Source organism: Mastigoproctus giganteus, chromosome 6 (assembly GCF_048544385.1).
Source record: "Mastigoproctus giganteus isolate SK-2022 chromosome 6, ASM4854438v1, whole genome shotgun sequence".
Taxonomy (NCBI): domain Eukaryota; kingdom Metazoa; phylum Arthropoda; class Arachnida; order Uropygi; family Thelyphonidae; genus Mastigoproctus; species Mastigoproctus giganteus.
Genome location: NC_143580.1, coordinates 35,046,302 through 35,069,593, shown reverse-complemented (window position 1 = coordinate 35,069,593; position 23,292 = coordinate 35,046,302). Strand labels below are relative to the sequence as shown.

The following is a 23,292-nucleotide window of genomic DNA, read 5'->3' as shown; positions in this document are numbered from 1 at the left end:
AGCAACTTCATGGTTGGAAAGTGGCCTACCTTGTTAATTAATAAATGTCGAAGGAACAACTGGAGTTTTAATTTAAATCCATTCAAACTTTTTACCATATCATGGGCGTATAAATTTTTCCCATGTAACACGGTGTTGAAAGTATTTAACTGTGTCACGATGTCCAGGGTAAACGCAAAATCACAAATCCAGTTATTATCAGTTAATTCGGGAAAGTCCAAATATTTTTCAGTTTTAAAAATAAAATGATGTCATCTTTAAGATCCCATACTCGCCGAAGAACTTTTCCTAAGCTAAGCCATCGAATTTGGCTATTATAAGGAAAATCTGTGTACTCGGATTCAATATCCTGAAGAAAATTAACGAATTGTCTGTGTTTCAGGCCCCTCGATCGTTTTTTTTTTTTTTTTTTTTTGGTAGTTGTTGGCGCATAGGCTTCTGTGGCCATAATGCACCTCCCAAGGTTTTTGCAGTACTTTGATCCAAGCCCGAGGCGGGAATCGAACCCGCGACCTTTGGGTTGCCAGGCAAGCACTTTACCCACCCGGCTAGCCCGGTCGGCCCCTCGATCGTATTAAATTTACTAGTTTAAGATGGACATGTTCAACCTTTAACACATTTTTACATAATATTTGTTGATGTCTAATACAATGAATTGTAATGAAATTAGGATAATTTTCGCAAATTTTATCCTGAATTTTCTTTAACGCTCCAACATTTTTACCTGTCAAACTTGGTGCTCCGTCAGTTGTTACGCTTACCATTTTGTTCCATTGTAAATTATATCATTTACATTCTTAATTATAAGCATTTTTCAACTTTTTCAAATATATCAGCTCCCGTTGTTTGGTCTTTAAGAGATTCCATTGAAAGAAGCTCTTCAATAATTTGATTGGCACCATATTCTGAATGTTTAGTAGTGAAAATCTTTTAATATTGTACTCTTTCAACACTGAGACACTCCCCCGGCAGATGAGACAAATAGGCTTGTTATTTATTTTAGCAAAAAAATATTTTGTGTACCACTCTTCATTGAAGACACGATGCTCTTGTTGAATTTTTCGTTTTATATTCATTTTTAAAAGGGCATAAATATTATTTTTATCGCTACTGGCACCAAGATGATAACCGAAGATAACGCAAAAAACTAACTGCGGGATGACCGTCGGAGAAAACAGATTGGAACTGCGGCTGGTCAGCAGTCCTATCCTATTACTCCGCCACCACAGCAAAGCCGTTGTCGTCGTCACCGGTTGTCTGTTACCGTAGTTTCCCGCGGTTAGTTTATAATCGCAAATTATACCGTTATAAAAGCGCCCGATGGCTCGCTCCAGTTCGCGCACAATTTCAAATTCTATCAATTTGAACATACAGAGATGATAAAACAATTTACAAGTCGGCAAATTCTATAATATATTACATATACAAATTTATTTTTCAAAAAGGCGTCGCAAAAGGCATAAAATAAGTAAACTTTTTTCGAAAATACAATTAAAGCTCGTGGGCCGCATGCGGCCCGCGGGCCATAGTTTGCCCGGGCCTGCACTTGTATATAGTTCACTCTGGCAGGTCCTGCCATCTAATTTACTGAGATTTCAATGGCTAGGACCTTGAAAAAAAAAAATAAATAAATAAAAATTTATGATCCCGTATGCGTCGCGGGAAGCACTAGGAGAAGTCTAAAATTTTCGGCGAAATTAATTTAGATTGGTGACTCTGTGTAGGGTGTGTTCACGTTGCTGTCAGATAGAGTGGGGAGAAAGCTGAAGACTGGAGGGAGGGGAGGAGATAGAAATATGGAGCCGAAAAGGAAGGCAACTCCAGTTTACAGTGGGGCATGCCCCACCAGAGGGAAGAAAATGAGTGGCGGGAGGGGAGGAGACAGCAACCTGTCCCCTCCCCGCCAGGAAGAGGCGAAACAGTGAGCCAGACAAGGGAACTGGCTCAGGTCGCCAATGTGGCCTGTGTGCAGGGGTGGTTAGGTATAGGTATGTTGAGGGCCTGACAGCTCCGGGGATTTCTCCCATCTCCGCGTATGTTCTATGTATTGAGTGACAGTACCCTTTCTATGCCAGAGGTTTAAAAATAATGTATGGGTCATGTGGTATGTAGTTTGTTGTGCCCATTGTTCATCCGGCCTGTTGGCCGCCGGGCCCACAGTGGGACCCGGCGTTACCATACCTGGGGACGCCGGCCGGGTGTACCAAGAGACTAATTATACTCTGGCAGATCCTGCCACTTACTTTCCTGGGATTTAAGTGACTAGGACCTAAAATAAAGGTTGGAGCTATCGCTGTTGATTTAAGTAAAATTGCATTCAGAAAGCGCGCGTGGGGTTTTACGCTGAAAGAACTATTTCTAGAGAGCCTAAAAGGTCTGGCAAAATTTGATGTGATTTAAATTTGGACATGTGGGGCAGTCGCTGTACAAGAGAAAAATGGGGGGGGGTGAAGACGGGGGATGAAATAAGAAGAAGAGGGGTCGGAGAGAGGTCGGAGAGAGGTCGCAGGGGTGGTTAATAATCATGTAGCAAAAAAAAAAAAAAAAAAAAATCAACATTACTTTCATTATAGGGAAGGGCTTTAGCTTCTTTAGCCCTTATCTGGGTCCGCCATTGGTTTTTTGTTGTGTAGATTCAACATAAAACACCCTCGTCATTTTCAATTTCAATCCGATTCGGATTATAACACTACCCAACATGATTTTTACCTCCAGCAAATCAGTGGTTGTTTCTGGTCAAGTTTTATGTATAGAATTTAAAATCAATCATAAAAATTTTCTATCACGTCTCAGTTTTAAGATATAGATAGATAACTGGATTCTGTACAAAGATATCATTACTGTTTGAAATACAATTTTTAAAATTATTAACTTTTGTTTGGTTTTGTTTATTGGGCTGAAAGTGAAGCAAGTACATCATTACTGTTCTTGCAATATAGTATATTTTGATTTTGATGCACTTTTCCAGTCAGTATTTTTATTAATTTTATTACACCATTCAACTGTTCAATATATAGTGTATGATAAACTACGCTACAAAAATTCACCCTCTGTTCAAATTTACCAATTGCTTTTACTGTTTTTAAGTTAATGCATTGTTAAAATGGAGAAGACAAAGCACAGAACTTTCGTTAATCACGCAGACAACTTCTGCTATGTTTGTGGACACTTAACCCCAAAAATTCAGAGGAAGAAAATATACAATGTCACAAAAGTTGTATATTCATTGTATTTCAGCTGCAAGATCGGTGACCAAGAAAAAAATTGGGCTCCACATATCTGTTGTATTACTTAGACAACGAACTTAAGGCTGTGGTTAGCATTACCTTTTGCCGTCCCTATGGTGTGGCGCGAGCCCAAGAATCATTTCACCGACTGCTATTTCTGCACTACAAAAATAAAAGGTATTTCCAAAAAAAGCAAGCACTGCATCAAATATCTCGTCAGCAATTAGGCCAGTGCCACACGTTAAAGAACTGCCAGTACCTGTGCCACCAAAATCTTGGGGTTATTGGAAGTAGTGAAGAAGGTACAGGAGGAATCATTTTACCAGATGTCGCGGAACCATAAATTGAACAAGAAGAATTAAGCGACTTGATTAGAGATTTGGGCTTATCCAAAGAGAAGTCTGAATTACTCGGATCCAGACTACAACAGTGGAACTTACTCGCCAAAGGTACAAACATTACAATATACCGTAAGCGAAATGAAGAGTTTTCAAGATATTTTTCAATGGAAAACAACATGTGTGTTTGCAAAGACGTCGTTGGTCTTATGCACGAACTGAACATTGATCACAATACTGTACCTCTGAATGACGTTTGTTCATTGATGCGTCAAAGCTAAGTTTGAAAGCAGTATTGCTTCATAATGGAAATACTTTACCATCAGTTCCTCTTGTTCATGCTGTTGGCCTGAAAGAAACTTACGATAATATGTCACAGATTCTTGCTGCTATACGTTACAATGACTATGGTTGGAATATTTGTGGTGGTCTCAAAGTGATTGGACTGCTTGTTGGGTTGAAAAGTGGTTTCACTAAATACTGTTGTTTCCTGTGTTTGTGGGATAGTCGTGCAACGGCCAAACACTATGTCGTACAACACTGGGACAAGAGAGATGAATATATTCCCAGCAAAAGCAATGTAAAGTATTATTATTTAATATAAAATCAACAGACAATCCAGTATTATATCATATTTTCAATTATGTATACGAGCATGAAGATCATACTGAAACAAAAGTTGTCTGACACCTTTAATGGAATGATGATGGTAAGATGACATAATGAAAAGAGAATATGAAAAAATAATTTGTGACTACATGTCTTCATCTGAATCCGATTCCTCTCGAACTGCTTCCTTTGCATACTTTTCAGCTTCAGCAAACACTTCTGGTGGTACTAACTCATGTCTTCCATTGGTTGCATTTCCAACCCAACTGAGTACCAGTTCAAAATTTTTATCCTTCACTTCATCATGCACAACATAAATTATTTTTGCTGCTTCTTTAAGAAGTTCTTTACAGGTCATGTTCTTGAGCTTCAATTTTTCCATTTCTGTTTTGGCTGCCTGTCGAGCTTTTCCTATTGCACAACCATAATATCCTCATGATATACCAGACGGATCAATGCAATGCAACTGAGGACCATCCGCTTCATATGATGCCATGATTACACTGCAACCAAAAGGTCTCACTGCACTATACAGAGTATAAGCATGCATGTACATAGCAACCCTATCCTTCAGATACTTTAGAGGAATTTGAGCACCATAATCTGATCTGTAGTTAGATGCCTCTATACGAGCTGTATCAACCACCTGTCTTGCATCGGCTAGAAGACCTGCTACAGCAACTCCAACATGGCGATCAATAGTAAAGATCCTTTTATTTGCCCCAAGTTCATATAATTTGGATGTTACCAGCTTTTCTACTGCAAATACTACACCATCCTTCCCTCGAAGTGCAACAGCAGTCCCACTGTTTTCTACTGCTTTCTGTGCATATTCAACTTGAAACACTCTTCCATCAGGAGAAAACTGAGAAGCAGATAAATCATATCCGGTTCCTATTGAACTCATCTTTACACACTAACACTTCACGATAGCATCAAACTCAAGAAATTGCACACTCACGTATGTTCCATTGTTCGTAAGTATGTTCCATTGGTTAATCCACAAAATGTTTTTCTTCCTCCTTTACACACCAAGTTGAGGCACTGGAAAAAGAAAGCAGAGGATTCGCATATTTACTGAAAATGTTTCCAAATTTATTTCATGCAAAGCTGAAGGAAGGAATTTTCATAGGTCCTCAAATAAGAAAGCTCCTAAAAGATGAGGAATTTCAAAGAAACCTGAATGATGTTGAACTGGCTGCATGGAGATCTTTCAAGGCTGTGGTACACGGATTCCTCAGAAAGAGAAATATGAGCAACTGGTGACAAACTTGCTGAAATGTTACAAGAACATGGGTTGCCGAATGTCATTGAAAATGCATTTCCTTCATTCCCATCTGGATTTCTTTCCTGAAAACTTAGCAGATGTCGGTGATGAACAAGCAGAGCGCTTCCACCAGGACGTATCTGCAATGGAAAAACTATACCAAGGTCGCCGGGACTCTGCCATGATGGGAGTATTGTTGGTTTTTTTTTTTTTTTTTGTTAGTTGTTGGCGCATCGGCTTCTGTGGCCATAATGCATCTCCCAAGATTTTTGCAGTACTTTGATTCAAGCCCGAGGCGGGATTCGAACCCGCGACCTTTGGGTTGCCAGGCAGGCACTTTACCCCACTCGGCTAGCCCGGTCGGCGTTGGTTCCTTAAACGGGAAAGCAATCTGAAGTATAAAAGGAAATCATTGAGTGGGAAACATGTCTAAGTAACATATTGTGTGTAATAATTACAACCGTGTATGCTGTTATCGTATAAAAACAAGGAATTTAAAAAAATGCGCGTATCTTTTGATGTAGACGTGACAGAAGTAAAAAAAAATTATATTTTCATAATCAAGACATTAATTTTGTTCAAAATAACCAACTTTTGTTCCAGAGGTATGACGAAAAAAAATTTTTGTCGGGTAGTGTAATTAATGGTGAAACTGTTTCCTCATCTTTCAAAGAGCGATAGCCTCGATAAATCATGCAAAAAAATAAAAATAAATAAATAAGGACAGTTTGATGTGTCTGTAAAACCAAGCAGGCTGGGAAGATTATCCATGCTACTTCTTTATACAGTATACCAATCACACTAATTCAGCAGAATTTTTTATACCATGCATAAAATTTTTTATTTATTCTTTTTGTGCTGTAAAAGAATAAAAATGTTTACAAAAGCGACTACTACATAAATTTTTATTTGCAGTGACTTATTTTATGGGAATAATGGCCTATACATATGCCGATATATACTCGTATATTTATGTGTTTTATATATCATATCAAAACAGTTGAGTATATACCAAAGTCACATAGATGAAATTTGCTTTGCTTCGTTTATAACTCTGTACAAGCGCAGTCTCATTTTTATTATATTCACTAGATAGTTTTGTTTCTTACATAAATATTAAATAAATCAATTTCTTTGAACGAAAGGGGTAGGGAATAAAAGCGAAAATTTTCAAAAAATCGGATAATTTAAATTTCGGATCACTGGAATTCTACTGTATTATTAGTTTGTCTTATTAAGCATAGTAAAAAAAAATTGCTGAGTGCGTTTATTACATATTTGGAACGATAAACCTGTTAGTGCGTGTTGACCTACAATAATTGCATTGCTCATACCTGACATTTATTATAATAGCTTTTGATACAATTTAGCTTTCTGTTGTATATTAGTTGGATAAGGATACATTGCCCTATTCAGAGCAAAAACAAAGTAGTTTCGAATAAGTTGGAACAAGAGCTTTTGTACAGACTGAAGTGTTCAGAAAAAGCTTCAGTGCTTGGCTGACTTTTTCATACCACTTACGCGAGTTACTTTGACATTTCACTGTGAAGATCAGTTATTCGCATCCCGAAAGAGAAATTTTGCATTTTTTTTTTGTTTTGTTTTTCGTAAGAGGATTTCTTCCCCGTTATAAATGTTTCGACAGGCATTGAAATCCTTTCCGAGGTGAATGTATTCACTCAGTGAATGTAAATTGTAAGGATGATGGGTGACTGTGTTAAAAAGAAAAGCAAAAACTTATTTTGAGAAAAGAAACTGACCTTTGTAGTACAATACCAGACTAAGTTGCCTTCTTCACGAGTTCAAGTGAGCAGATCATCCAAGCACAGGAAGTTTAGTTTTAGTGATTTTCAATTGTTTTGTTATCAAGCTTCAACAGATTACGCAACGCAAGTTTTAAATCTTCGAAACCCCTGATTCGCCCTCCCATTACATGAGGAAATACTCGAAGTCACCTTACTGTATTTAATTTCTTAATGAAAACAATCTAATTCGTAATGATCATGCGACCTCCACACTGTCAGCTGTAGCATATAACATTTTATCTTATCCCTCGTGCCTTGAGTGACCGGGGTTCAAGCCCGTGACTGCCAAATACGGTGCTGTTCCTTGTATTCTGTCTATCTTGTGAACTCCTCTCCTCTGACCGTTTGGTCGTCCCGGAGTATAAACAGAAAATTTATTTATTTATCTTCTCGTTGTTTTACTTAGTTTGTAAACGGCCCCGAATTTAGGCTCAAATTCGCTACGTTAGGTTTATTTTTCTGCTCTTTTTTTTTTTTCTTCCAGAAGCAAGGTAAAGAAGATATCCTGAACAAGTAGCAATTCTGTTTGGATACCCGGTCTCTCATCACGGTTTTCCCCTTAGTAAAGGTCACGTGTTTTCCAGCTTATTTACCCGACAATGATCCATCAACTCAGGTGTTAAAAACAGGTCTAGACCTTAGTAATACTCGTCTCTTACTATACAGATAACTTCGGAGTGTATTAACACGTAGCATCGTTTGAAGATATTCATTTATGATTTTCAGCTATCTGTATCCACTGGTCCTACTGAATAATCTGATTAAAATTTCTCATTAGTCCCCTGATTACAGTAGTTGGTATTTTATACTGTATACTTTTGATGGAAGATAAGTTGTCTGCTACGGTGCTTTCATTCAGCAGCTTCATTCATTGTAATTTTGGGACCCGTTTCGTCAGGTTCAGACGAAAGACATGTTACCCGTGACCTTTAAGTGAAACATGTTATACGCTTAATTAAAAGCATTGATTTTTCCATTAAATCTTTGCGTTTGCTGAGCGATTGTAATAGACTTGTTCGGATGCTCTTCAAACATTTCTACCTGTGTGTGTTCACACTTTACATTCAATTTTCTTGTACTACAGTGCATAACTGGAGCGTGGACGGACCAAACCGCTTTTCTGTCTACTTTCAGAATTACACACTACGCCTAAGGGTTTTTATCCGTAGAATATGCCTTTGTATGAGAAGCTTTCTGTTCCATCGGCGATTCCGAGTCTGCTCTGAAAGATTAGGTAGCTGCAGTAAGGTATATTTATCGATTCTGTGCTTGATGAAAGGGATGGCTTCACCGAATGTGCATCAAATCGATCTTGCTGTTAGCTTATTTACGAGTACAGCAAGACTGCTGCGATGAATATTCGCTAAAGGTAGTTTTCAAAGTGCTTTCCCCCTTTATTTCCCCATTTCTGTGCATGTCGTTAAAATCTGTGTTAAATTTTGTCAATTTCAGAAAAAAGAAGACTGCTACGATGAATATTCGATGCTAGTTTTCAGAGTTCTTCCCCCCACTTCATTTCCCCATTTCTGTGCATGTCGTTAAAATCTTTATGTCAATTTCAGAAAAAAAGACTGCTAATTAATACTCAATAGAGAGCTAAAGATAGTTTTCAGAGTGCTTTCCCCCTTTATTCCCCCATTTCTGTGTATGTCGTTAAAATCTGTGTTAAACTTTTTATGTCAATTTCATTAAAAAAAATTTTTTTTTTCTCATTTGTTCATTTCAAATGGATCAGAGGTAATGTTATTTTTTTTTTGTATAAAATCCTGGAAATTTTATTATGGGAATTGTACAGGAAGAGAAACTTGTTATTATATTTATATAATTAAAAGTACTTTCTAAAGGCATTAATACACTTATGCTGCGTCACCACCTGTTCCTGCTGTCTAGAAATATTTAGTTCGCAGCAGTATTTTTTGTAACCGCATCCTTGACCTCATCATCAGCGTTTTAAACCTACTGCGATTGTGCTTTCGTTTAAATGAACACAAGGACAAACATTTTATTGGAATATGCGGTAGCATTTTCCTACTTTTCATTCTTTTCATGTTATTGTGCTGGAAGGCGAGAAGCAGTTCAGAGACTGCTTTAACGTGACGAACGTAAACAACCGTCAGTGAAGTAAAGAACAGTTTCTGACAACCAAAATTGGTCAATCACGGTGATTGCACTGATAGTCACGTTGCAGTATCTTTCTTTAGATACCGCAAAGAAAGAAACGTTCGATATGGTGGGAAAAAATAAAAACGAATGTCAGTGCTACAGACAGAGCTTTATTATGTTTTTGTATTTACAAAATGATTAATTAATACAATAGAATTCCAATTATCCGAATACCAGTTATCCGAAATATCGATTATTATATGAAATTTTTTTCGCTTTTATTTTTCTTCCTAACGAAACTATCATATGAGTGTAATAAAATTATGATTACAGTTACCAGACACCCTTTAAAGAGTATACGTCTTGTTACTCTTTAAAAAGTACATGTAGTGATTTTCACGTAATTTATTTGTCAGTCACTGGCTAAAAGGCTAAGGCTTCCCTCCCCTATGATCAAAGTAATGGTGTTTTTTTTTTTTCTTTTTTTTTTTTTTACTGCTACATAATAGTCGTCGTAGTAGTAGTGGCATGTGATGCAAGAAAGCAAGTGTATGAGCTTATGCAGCATCGGCCAAAAAAAAAAAAAAAAAAATCACACCATTCCCTCCATATGCCTGTCCAGTTCCTCCTTAAATTTATTTAACCTATCAACTTCCACAACGACAGATGGAAGTTTGTTCCAGCAATTCACCACCCGCTGGCTAAAGGCAAATTTCCGCGCATCTATTCTACATCTGTCTTTTCTTAATTTGAATTTATGCCCCCGTAGGTTCGTAATCTGAACAAGTGGAAGGATCCCATCAGAATTCAGCGTGCTCAACCCATTCAAGGCCTTATACACCTCAATCAGTTCACCGCGCAGGTGCATAGTCTCCAGCCACTGAAATTTCCAGAACTTAAGCTTCTTTTGGTAAGAGGATCCCTTCATTCCCCTCACCAATCTTGTTGCCCTTCTCTGTACACGCTCAAGCAAATCTACATCCTTCCTAAAATGAGGCCTCCAGACCTGTACGCAGTACTCAAGGCGTGACCTGACCATTGCCTTATACAGAGCGACAATCACCTCCTTTTCCCTGCTAGCAAAATTCCTATATATCATTGACAAAACCCCATGACCTGCCCTGGCAGCCTGTCTGCATTGCTAAGTAAACTTCATATCTGACTGCACAATTACTCCCAGATCTTTTTCATTTTCTACCACCTTAAGTGTAGTACCACACAGTTGGTACGTTTCTCTGGGGTTACTTCTACCCATATGCAGTACTTTGCATTTGTCAAGGTTAAATTTCAGTTGCCACTTCTTAGCCCATCTGCCCAAATTATCTAGATCCTGTTACAGTAGCACACTGCCATTACTGTCATTAACAACCCTGCCAACCTTTGTATCATCTGCAAACTTCGACACTAAGCCTGATATATACCTTCATCAATATCATTGATAAATACACAAAACAACAGAGGACCCAACACCGAACCCTATGGGAATCCACTAATAACATTAGTCCACGAAGAGCAGCACCCATTAATTGCCACCCCTCTGTCTTCTCCCACTCAATCATCCTTTTATCCATTGTAGCAACTTACCCATAATACCATTCTGCTCCAATTTGTACAATAGTCTTCCATGCGCAACAGTGTCAAAAGCTTTCCTGAAACCCAAATATATGATATAAAAATTATTTTTTGCATCCAGTTCCTTTGTAACCACATCATAATATCCTATCAAATTTGTCAGACAAGACTTTCCCTTAACAAACCCATGCTGTGTCTGAATTATTGCTGCAGTCTTGTCTAGATGATCCTGCAATCAGGAGTGGATTAAGGTCGGTTGAGGCCCCAGGCGCAGAACAAAATATTGGGCCCCTTAAAAAAAGAGAGAGACAGGGAAAATAAAAATACATGTTAACCATTTTTTTAAATAAATAAAAAATATTATGTACTATTAATGTTTTATTTCCAATGAAATTTGAATATAATACCTGTATAATATAATTAATAATAGCATAATAATAATCACAAAGTTTTGAACTAATATGTTCAACTAATTTGTTGGAGTTTTGCGTGGGCCCTTCAGAAGTCGGAGCCCAGGGCGCGCGCCCGGTGCACCCGCCGTTAAATCCGCCTCTGCCTGCAATGCATCTTTAACCAGTGACTCCATTATTTTACCCGGAACAGAAGTTAAACTAACTGGTCTGTAATTACTCGTGTCACCCTTCGATCCCCCTTTGTGAATTGAGGATACATTTGCACATCTCCAGGCCGTGGGGACCTCCCCTGAGTCCAAGGATGCTCTCATAATTATGGCTAAGGGTTTGCTTAGTTGTTTTGCCGCCTCCTTTAATATAACCGGATAGATCCCATCCACCCCAGGTGCCTTTCTTGTGTTTAACTTCAACAATTTCTGCTCCAATTTGCTCTCAGTTATTACAAAATCATTAAGCACCCTACTACAATTTAATAACCTTCTGCCATTTTCAAACCTTAATAACTCCTCATGTGTGAATGTAGATGCAAAATACTCATTCAGTTTGTTTGCTATCTGAGCAGGATCATCAACAGTCGAACCATTGGTATCAAGTGGACCAATCAGATTCATCCTCTTCCTTTTAGAGTTTATATAAGTAAAGAAATCCTTGCTGTTTTTCTTAGCATCTTTTGCCAAAGATTTCTCGTAATCTGCCTTCGCCTGCCTAACCTCCTTTGTGGCCTGATTACAGACTAGCTTATATATGCCATAGGCTTCTGAGTAAATGATTAAAGCTTAATTTTTCCTCGGAACATTTAATTTTGAATGCTTTAGTTTCCCCTTTAGAAAAATACTGGGACCGCCACTGGCACTAGTGCCGGTCCCAGTATTTTATGTACTCTTGGACTGTTTCCATCTTTAAGTTTAATTAAAGTTTCTAGCTGCCTGAAAACGGCAAAAAAGAAACTTGTAGACAGGGCGAATCTTGTGCCACTTTGAGGAGGAAGAAAGCCACATAATATAAAACCGATTATAATATGAAGTGCTTTACTTTCCATGTTATGTATTTATGTAAATTTTGCAGCAATGTTCGGGATATATCCCCTGCGCACCCTCTGAATTACTGTTTTCCAATCTTCCTAAAATTTTTCTCAAAGAATTTTCCTAGTTCTCAGCACACAAACGAGGGCATCTTGCTTCGTTTTGTGATAAATGTAACACTTTGGCTGAATAAAAAAATATAGAAAAAAAAAAAAAAAAGCCAAATCGTTTTTGATGTGTGCTTTCCTGTGGGGAACAAACTTCCAACACCAGATGGAAGTTTGTTCCTTATGTTTGATGAAATTACGGAATTTTGCAACTGAAAAACGATCAACGTCTTTCAAACAGCAAAACATTGGCAATTATTTTAAATGTGTATAAACACGTAGAGTGCATAATGTGTAAATAAATAGAAATTACTGTAAATTTTTTTCTAATTTTTTTTCGCTTCCATAACAATAGAATAGAAATCATTTAAGAATCATTTAAAATCGATTATCTGCATTCTGTCCCAATTGCATTGGATAACCTAGAGCAAAGGCACGCTGGAAATGAGGGTAGGTGGACTCGACTTGCTGAATGATAGAAGACATTGCCTAGACGAGTTCTGCGGCCATTTTATTACTGTTTTATATTATTATGACTTTTTCTTCTTATGGAATTCTTTCCATCCCGTGACGGGTACCTGTACCATGTGCATGAGATTGAGTCCGGTTATTATTACTGTTGGTCCGGGAACTCTGACTATCCTACAGGTTCACGATCGCGGCTTTCTGGAGTTTCATGTAAGTGTTCTCTGGGATTCCTATTGTTCTTACGGAGGCTCTCTGGCCCTTGCCGGTGGTTGACACGGTGATCGGGATGGTCGTTACTTGTTCCACGTGGCACATTTCTTTGACTTTCTCTCTTAGGTCTGTGTACTTCCTGGTCTTTTCCTTGCAGGTTTTCTGGAAGTTGCTGGCGTTGGGCACCGAACAAGTAGGTAGCGTTCTTGTCGATGACAGTTACGTTTGGTCTGTTGTGGGGAATCGTGTTGTATATTATGGCTCCGCCTAGGGTTCTCTCGGTACACTTTCTTTGATCAAGTGGCATTTTTGCGCTAGCTTGTGGCGGTGACCTGGTCATGTCTATGTGTGTACTCCGTCTGAGTGATAATCCTGCATCCCGCGGTGATGCGCTGGATTGTTTCTGGAGCCAGGTGACATCGTCGACATGTGTCATGTCATTGCGGGATCCATGGCGATGTATTACCTGGTATTATTATTATTTTATATTATTATTATTATTATTATAAAGCCCCAATAAATGATTATGAACAATTTTTTCCCCATATTTTCCTTGGCTGTGTGTGCACAGTAAAATATCAAATATTGATATTCATAAACAAATGTAAAAAAAAAAAAAAAAAAATGTACCTGTTTATACTCCGGCACGACCACCAGGTCAGTGGCGTTTACAATAAATCAATTAATACAATTGTGTATCGTATTTAGCAGTCACGGGTTTGAACCCCCGGTCCACTTAAAGAGCTTGCGCTACTGCACTGGTTTTTTTTTTTTTTTTGAACTTTAGATGGAAGGGTTTAGGGCCCTTTTTATTGTTTTGGAAACCAGAAATTGTAACCATTCTTTTGAAGTATAAATCTTTGTAACAATCAGCTGGTTGTTGGGGACTGATAACATTGGCTTGTTTGTAGACTGTTTCCGTTTTTGGATTCTCTTACCTGATGTACTAATCAGTCTGCTGGCCTCCAAAGTCCAGTTTTTATTTTGTATCATTATCATTACCATTGTAAATAGTCTTTATGTATCGTCATCATTGTCTATAGTTGCTTTAAATTGTACACTATGTATACTTTTAGCTACGGATAGGAGAAACCCTGGAGCCGCAAAACTTTAATAAAATACTTTGACTGCACTCTCGCTCATGACCACTCGGCTACGTCAGGCCGTGTTCTAACCCCCCCCCCCCATTCTTTTCGGAAATCGTTCATTGCAGGAGACATTGATGTATTTGGATAGAACAAAACCGAGCAGTTTTGTTCTATCCAAACTGTTCGAAGTAGGTTTTTTTTTTTATAGGTCTCTGCAGTAATAAATCACTAATTTTGTTATGTGAAAATTAAATGCATTACTTATTTTTATGAATTTATTCTATCTCTTGAAGTTTTCCTCTGACGAATCTTTTTTCTTTAGCATAACATTGAAACGGTAGCTCAGAAATTTTATCAAGAAATAGCACACCGTTGTTCGCCATACAACGTAAAATTTGCAGCAGTTGACTTGGAATGAAATGCTTCTTTTATAGCAGTTTACGGTTACTGTCGCTATTTTCCGGTCGTTTAATATTTTTGCTTCACTCAATAGCGCATGCCGCTGTATATCTGGTGTTGACACGAAACAAAATTGGTTGCCGAGGCAGAAGCAACAGAAAAATATTGATACCCGTACTTTAACAAATCGTAAAGAAACTTGAGAGAGGTTGGGTAATGCTGCAGGCTTATTTATATATTTTTTTGTTCCCCATAAGAAGCAGTATGTAAAAAAAAAAAAAAAAAAAAATAGTCGTACCGATCCATCGTTTATGGAATCGCGCCTTAAACAGGTGCGATTCCATAAATTGTGCTCTTTTTGGATAAGCATATATTTGTGGACTTCTTTCTTCCGGTTTCCCCCCCCCCCCCGTTTTTTGTGCCTCACTTAAAGTTTAGAATACCATAATGTGCCAAAACAGATAGTTTAGGAGCTATTCATATATTCATTCCAATTATCAGAATTTCAACCCACTTTCTCACATTATCACATTTGTTGTTTCACTGTAATATCAGCCGAAGAAGGCCATTGGCGTAGCCAGGGTAGGATCAGCAGGTACATTGTTACCCCCCCCCCCCTCCCCTGACGCCGAAATCTGGTATTATGGTGCTTTTTAGCATTAGGCAATTGGACCTTTTTTTTTAAAATGTACTTCCTGACAAAAAAATCCTGGCTACGCTACTGACTGTCACTAAATCTCAGATGCTCATAAAATTATTAAAGGTGTTCCAGCCTTCATATTATTTTTTTGTGGGAGAAAAAAATAACAGCGCATAAAAATTTCTGCATAAAAAAAAGAAAGAAAGAAAAAAGGTATTTCCTTTTGTCTCAATTTGAAGGCAGTTGTATATAATGTTTTGGATTGATCCGATAGAAAAATTCAAAAGAAGTTCATGTCCATCCGTCCGCATGTAACCGAAAGATTATCAGTGGACGGATTTTCATGAAATTTTGTATTTGGACTTGTTAAAAATATTTGTCGAGCCAAACCAAATTTCAGTAAAATCGGACTAATATAAATCTGTCAGTTATTTCTTTTTCCCCACACGATTTGTATGGAAAACAGAAATTCATAGATTATATGTAGCTTTAGACAGTCCGTGCACGCTTCACGTGTATTTTCATACTTGACTTGTGAACGTGATTCCACTTTTACACACACAGAGAGAGAGAGAGAGAGAGAGAGAAAGAGTAATATGGGAGGAGAGTGATAAATATTATACAGCTTAGTGATAAATTGATAAGAAAATAATGATAAGAGAACTATATTTAGTTTTCATTTCAGTTAATCACATAAAATGAAAAGATCGTTTAAAAAAATCTAACGCGCCTGAAATGTAAGGCACTGTGTTCGTTTATTTGAAGAGAAAGTATGAAACAACAAGAACATGATCAGATTACCCAAATGAATATTGAAAGATTTTTCAGGCGCCCACTTTACTAAGGACATGTATATGTATTTTTCATGATTTGTAAAATTTGGTGCCCAGGCAGCCCTGCTAGCCTGTGCTTTAATCCAGCACTGGTGTATGTTAACATACGAAGGGTGATCAAAAAATAGCAAGCCAAATTAAAAACATAAAACATTGTTTTATTGAGCTTCTGATGGTTTTATTATTGTTGTTGTTGTTGCTCTTATATTATTTCTCACTGATTGGGGATTCCACTCCGTGGTGACGGATACTGCTACCAAGTACACAGGGCGGTTGTAATGTCTGGTGTTACTGTCAGTCGAGGAAATCTCTGACTATTCTACAGGTGTTCAGGATTACGACTTTTTGGAGTTCCTTGTAGGTGTTCTCTGGGATACCTATTGCTGTTAGGCTGCTATGTAGAGTCTTTGGTACCATACCAGTTGTTGACACGATGATTGGGATGGTTGATACTTCTTGCATATGCTACATCTCCTTGATCTCATGTCTCAGGTTCGTGTACTTCCTAATTTTTTCCTCATGGGTTTTCTGGACATTGCTATCATTCGGCACGGCTATGTCAATCAGGTAGGTAGCCTTTTCCATTTTGTCCACAAGGGTTATGTCCGGTCTGTTGTGCGGGATGGTCTTATCCATTATTATGGCATGGTCCCAGTACAGCTTGTGGGTTCGGGTCTCTAGTACTGCCTGGGGTTCGTACTTGTAGTATGGTACACTTTCTTTGATCAACTGGTATTTCTTTGCTAGCTTCTGATGTATTATCCTGGCTACCTGGTCGTGTCTATGGGTGTACTCAGTCTAGGGGTGATCACCTTGCACCCCACGGTGATGTGTTGGATCGTTTCTGAGGCCAGGTGGCATCATCGACATGTGGTTTATTATTATTGTTGTTGCTCTTATATTATTTCTCCTTGATTGGGGGATTCCACTCCGTGACGGGTACTGCTACCAAGTACACAGGGTGGTTGTAATGTCTGGTGTTACTGTCGGTCGAGGAAATCTCTGACTATCCTACTATTATTATTATTATTATTAGCCATGTGGTGCAAGGAAGCCTGAGGCTTATGCTGCAACAGTCAAAAAAAAAAAAAAATTTCTACATTACCCTGATGTAGACTGTGTGGATTTTCGGATCATTTAATTTTCATTATTCTCCCAGTCAGTTTATAATGTATGTGTTTTGGAATTCTTTGATTGTCTGTATAATCTCTCCCTCTATAATTTTGTATATGTTCAATTACTGGATTTTCCTTTAATGCCCATAATTGGGTATTTTGAGCATTCACGTACCCTGACAAATGGAACTACACCTCATCTATGAAGAATGTATGATCTAGAATACCACTAGTATTTCCAGTGATGAACTGTTGAAATCAGTGGCAGTGATGCTTTTAATTCTTAGACAACTGTGATTTTGCATAGGAAAAGGTGTAGCTTCTTCCTTACTGCTAAATGTGCAGTTGCAAGACCGATGTTTTGCTGTTGTGACAACTTCTGCATTGATTTGGAAGAGCTTTGTAGCACTGAATCTGAAATAACCAGGAGTTTCTTTTCTGTCAGTTTCAGTGGCCTTCCACTATGCTGCACGTCGTGTACAGCACCTGTCTTGTGAAATTTTCCTATTAATGCTTGCATAGCATGCCGATGTGGTACTGGCATATTTGGAAATTTCTTATAAAAGTTTTCTTGAATGCTTTGCGTATACTCTCCATGCTCATTAAAAACATACTCAACCAAAAAAATATGCTCTTCCAATAACTAAGCCATCGTTTATCACTTTGCCTTCAACTGCCACAATAGCTATCTCACAGCCAACTGACCATGACACACCACTAGGTGTGCACTAGGTTTCATACCACACCACATGATGGCACAGTGACTCTTATCATTTTACACATTGCTACCATACAGGTGTATAGTGACTTTCCAAACACCCTGTATATGGTTATAATGAATGCTGTATCTAAATACAGTGGATCTGGTGCATCAGGTTCTTGTGTGCATTTTTGCAAAAATTCTAATGTTTCTGTTAGCATTTTGTTCAGTAGGACAGAGAATTCATATTGTTTGAAGTTTGATATAGGTTTTCAGAAATTGTAGCCCTGCAGTGATAAAAAGCCTCAATGCCTTATTATAGTCTCATACCATCTCCATTGAGATCTCCTGACAGTTTCTCCCAGTAAGTTTATAATATATGTGTTTTGGAATTCTTTGATTGTCTGTATAATCTCTCCATCTATAATTTTGTGTGTTCAGTTACTGGATTTTCCTTTAATTCTTTTGTTATAACCTGATTACTTTTTTGTCATCTGGTGTAGACAGCAGTTCTCATAAATCACATTACTGCAGCCATTATTCTTTCTTTTTTATCCTTATCACACATAATCCACCAAGCTTTGCTTTCATATGTTATGCATTGCTCCTACTGGTGTTTTTATTATGTTAGAGATGAAAATCTGATAGGCTTAAATGTATATGTAATCTTAATGTTTTTTGCTTATCCACTCATGCTTTATTATTAACACATGACTGAGTTTAGAAAATTCCTCAGCAATTGTTTTCAGAATATCTAAAGATGTAAGTATTTCGCTGTACATCTATTCATTCAAGTAAACCCACAGGAATAAAGAGAAAAAAACACACAAAAAACTTGAGGGAGTGGTTCAATCTGGAGACCTTGGAGGCCGCTGAATGCATATATGATGACATAACCATTTATTGGGGAATATTTCATCAACAAATTCTGTTATGGTGAGACAATAATATTCTTGGGCACTATTTTGCATAAAATAAAATATAGAGCCCTTTCTGGCTGTGGTGGGACATATTCTTGTACTATTGCAAAACTGCTTTGTGAAATGATGGGGTTCCCAGCAAGAGTTCTCCAACCAGTTATTCCAAACATTTCTTGCCCTCCTCCCAGCAAATAGCTGCCTATGGAGCATTTAACTGACTTTCAGTTATCACATGTTCAATCACATTATTGGATTATCACATGTTCAATAGTCAGAATTATGGCAGTTAATATTGCTGTTTGGTTTGAAAAATTTCTATTTGCACCAGTTTTTTGGATACAAGGCTTGGCATCCATTCTTCTGTGAGATATAATTATGGAATGTAAATTTTTTTTTTTTCTGAACTCTTAAATTTCTTCTAAAAGAAGTTTGTAACAATTTGAGTTTAATGGTAGGATCATGTTTTCTACAGTATATCGTCGTAACTTTAAAGGTTGCACTTGCATCCTTCTGAAGAGTTCTTCTGAACAATAAGAAAATTTTCCAGTATTTGGTATCTGTGTGCTCAAGTGGGTATAAGGAATGTAGGAGAGTACTATAAAAATATAAATCCAGTATAATTTAAAATTGTTTATATATAGTATTTTTTTTGTGTGTGTGTGTGTGTGTGTGTGTGTGGGTTTTTTTTTTTTTTTTTCCCAATGTCAGGATCATATTTACCCTCAACCAAATAAATATTTACCCTTCCACCAAATAAATATTCACTTAAACATAAAATTAAATAAAATGGATGAGTTTGAGCTATTAGTTACCTTGACAAATGCTTGCATAATAGAGGTGATTGAGACATACTGTCATCCTGAGATAGAAAATGCTGAATTTTATTATGGCATGTACAATGTGTTACAAAGGAGGAAGGTTATGCTTTCTGTCTGAATGGGAAAAGATCATTCCCTGATATTGAATGAGCCAAGGAGGTCACTGAGTCTATGTGGTGGGTTGCAGAATTAATATATGCAAAAAATATAATACTCTTCGTTACAGGCAACTTGAGTGTGTAAGTAAGTGTTGAATGCCTTATAATAGGTGGAGTGGTCAAGTGTAACAGTGCAGAAACATACATTTGAATAGCCTGTGATTCAAGCCCAGGTGACTGCCAAATATAGTTAACAATTGTGTTCATTGTTAAACTTATTGTTCGACTTATTGTTCCACTTATTGTTCGGAACTAATGGAATGGATACTCACTCACCAATGGCTGTTTATTTCATGTGTTTGGCCAATTCTTAAATTATAAAATGCCTTCCACCAAGGACCTGAGCAATAGCATCATAAATATGGTAATCTAGGATCTGTTAGTGGGAAGTGACCATTTGGGGTGAGTTACAGGAGATCTGGGTTCATTCCTGGGAACCTTTTAGCTAGGAGATAAGATTTCAGTTCAGTTTTCTGGTGTGGGGGGGAGAATACAGTAGATCACAGGAGTTTATGACTGGTCATTTATCAATGAATATTGTTGTTAACTGCTTTTCAAAACTGTGGATTAGATTTTGGGACCAACTGAAACACAGGAGCAGATTGTTATATGAATTGGTGTCAGGAGACAGTTCATATAAGAATACAAATCAATCTTGACTTGTTATATGAATCTATACCAACAAAACCAGAAAGGGTAAGATAAGAAAAAGTGTCACCTTCTGTGGTCTTGTTTCACATTGACTTGTTATATAATTTGGTGTCTCCAGTAATTTGTAGCCATCATAAATTACAAATAAGAAAAGAGTAAGTTGCATCAGCACCTCATAGGATGTGAAAGTAGCAGAATTATAGACGATCCAGCAGATGAGTTGAACAGATACTTCACATTGGTCTTTACATCCAAAAAGTATGTTTTTGACTTGGGAGAATCACTGGCAGTGAGCTAGCATATCACTTATGCTGGCACTCTGGTAGCAAGCTAGCTTAAGTGATTTTGCAATAGCACTTAAGCATACAGAGAAGGGATTATCAGGTGAGCTGTTGAGGCTGAAAGAAAGTGTCTCTCAGTTCATATGATGTGTACTAGTGTTTTTTGTGTGTGTGTGTGTGTGTGTGTAGAAAATAAGGTTTATATTTGTATCTTGATAAATTATAAAATGCTTCCCCCCTCTTCCTTTCCCTTCCCTTATCTATTGAATTTGCATTGAACTGTTAATAAAAAAAATTATAACATTCAAAAAATAGATAGTAAAAATCAAAATATTGAACATATGTAAATACTATTTATTATTTTTAACGAATTAAAAAAAAAGAAAAAAATTCAAATTAAGAGTTTCATAGAAATTTTAAAAATTTCAACATGTTCCATCAAACAAAATATACTAGCTTTGTTCACATTTGTTGGCATTTGTGGCATAGTGTTCTCGAAGTGTTGATGACTCAGCACATCTTACATGTTTTTGGGCATACTTGTTGGCACTTAACTAAATTACTTTTCCTTTTTTTTTTTTTTTTTTTTTTGGTAGTTGTTGGCGCATTGGTTTCTGTGGCCATAATGCACCTCCCAAGGTTTTTGCAGTACTTTGATCCAAGCCCGAGGCGGGATTTGAACCCGCGACCTTTGGGTTGCCATGCAGGCACTTTACCCACCTGGCTAACCCGGTCGGCAACTAAAACTACTGATCTACACTTAACTACTGATCACCTAATGGAGAAAATTAGGTGATCAGTAGTTAAGGGTGCGTTCTGGGATTATTTTAACAGGAATGAATTCCTAAAGGGGTTGTAAAATAGGCTTGTAAAAAAGAAATTCATGCTTATCTAACCTGATAAATTACAATGAAGTTATTACCAAGCAGTTGGATGCAAGAAATATCGCTGTTATATATATGGACTTTAGCAAGGCACAGCATGGTTCCTCATAAATGGTTATTTTTTAAGCTGGAGGGTGTATATAAGATCTGAGGTGTGGGGGAAGTGATGGCTGGTGGAGTGGAGACAGAGGGTGGACATGAAATGGATGGAAAAATTCTTCAGAGTGGGTAAGAGTTTCAAAAAAATTTTTTCTATATTTTGTGTAATATTAAAAAATGTTTCATAATGTAACAAACAAAATTAAAAAAAAAAAAAAAATTCTACTTTTGGAATTTTAAACCAAGCTTGTGCAAATTCCTATGAAGAAAATGAAATGTAACAAATGGACTTACATGCATCTTAAAAATTTCTATCTTACTGATAAATTTTTTAAAGAAGTTTAAAATATTTTAAACTCTGCTCAGAAAGAATTTATAGTATCTCTAGGGAATTTAGAAAAATACTAACTGGATATCTCCGGCATCTGATCCTTAAACCCCATTTTTGTAATTACCATACATTTCTTTTATGAGAAAAGTGTATATTAAATACAAATGACAATATGAATAATAAAATACTGATATTTGTTGTCTTGATGTTATGGTTAGTTGATGAACAGTGATTGCATAAAAATGATCATTGATAAAAAATCTTTATGGCTTGGATGATTTCTTAGCAGCTAATCAAAAGAAATTTCAATTTCTCTATCAACTCACATTCTTGAACCGCTATCCTCCCACCATAAGTATGATTTTATGATTGATGGAACCTTATGTTTAAGTCCTCCAGGACAGTATGGTGCTTTGTCCTCTGTCATTCATTTAGAGAGGCTTGGATTTGAATCCCATCAGCAACTGGGGGGGGGGGTTCTTAAAAGCCTTTTCAATCATAGCTGTAATTGGCTGATCTCAGATAGAGGGAGTAGCTCTCCTTCCACTGAGTTATTCTGAGTTCTTCAGCCTGTGCAGTGCAGTATAGTGTAAAATGCTAATGTGCTGTATAAATAATAACAACAACTTATGTATAATTGCTAGACATCTTTTCCTTTTTGGGAATACATTCACGTACCCTGACAAATGGAACTACACCTCATCTATGAAGAATGTAAGATCTAGAATACCACTGGTATTTCCAGTGATGAACTGTTGAAATCAGTGGCAGTGATGCTGTTAATTCTTAGACAACTGTGATTTTGCATAGGAAAAGGTGTAGCTTCTTCCTTACTGCTAAATTTCACGTGGGGTTTTAATTATTTGGCCGTAATTCTATCCTTACTTATTACTTATTGATGTGTTCAATATGTGTAATATCAGTGTAACATCATTACATGGATTATTGCATTGCATTACATTACATCCTATACACAGATTATCAGTTTGAAGATTATTAGTGTAATGGATCTCTTCTAATCCTTATAGTTTTTGTATTTTCAAAAATATTTTGCAAAACAGTTTAAAAGCTTCTCCAGGTCAATATATTGTTAGAATTAATTACCACTCTTAGTACACTGTTATAGGGTTCATGTAAAATTGAGTGAGTATATTCACTGCTATTTCCTCCATGAATCTATTGATTTTTTTGAAGAGATGAATGCAAATCTTATATATTATTAGAGATTTTGTGC

At 37.1% G+C, this 23,292-nt stretch overlaps 1 protein-coding gene and 1 pseudogene across 2 annotated transcripts in view; one reads left to right on the top strand and one right to left on the bottom strand.

The window, feature by feature from the left end:
- Positions 1-23,292, top strand: part of LOC150084152 (diacylglycerol kinase delta) — a 511,886-nt gene that overhangs the window by 203,995 nt on the left and 284,599 nt on the right. The window lies entirely within an intron of this gene.
- On the bottom strand, positions 4,209-5,132 carry LOC150084153 (proteasome subunit alpha type-3 pseudogene; annotated as a pseudogene).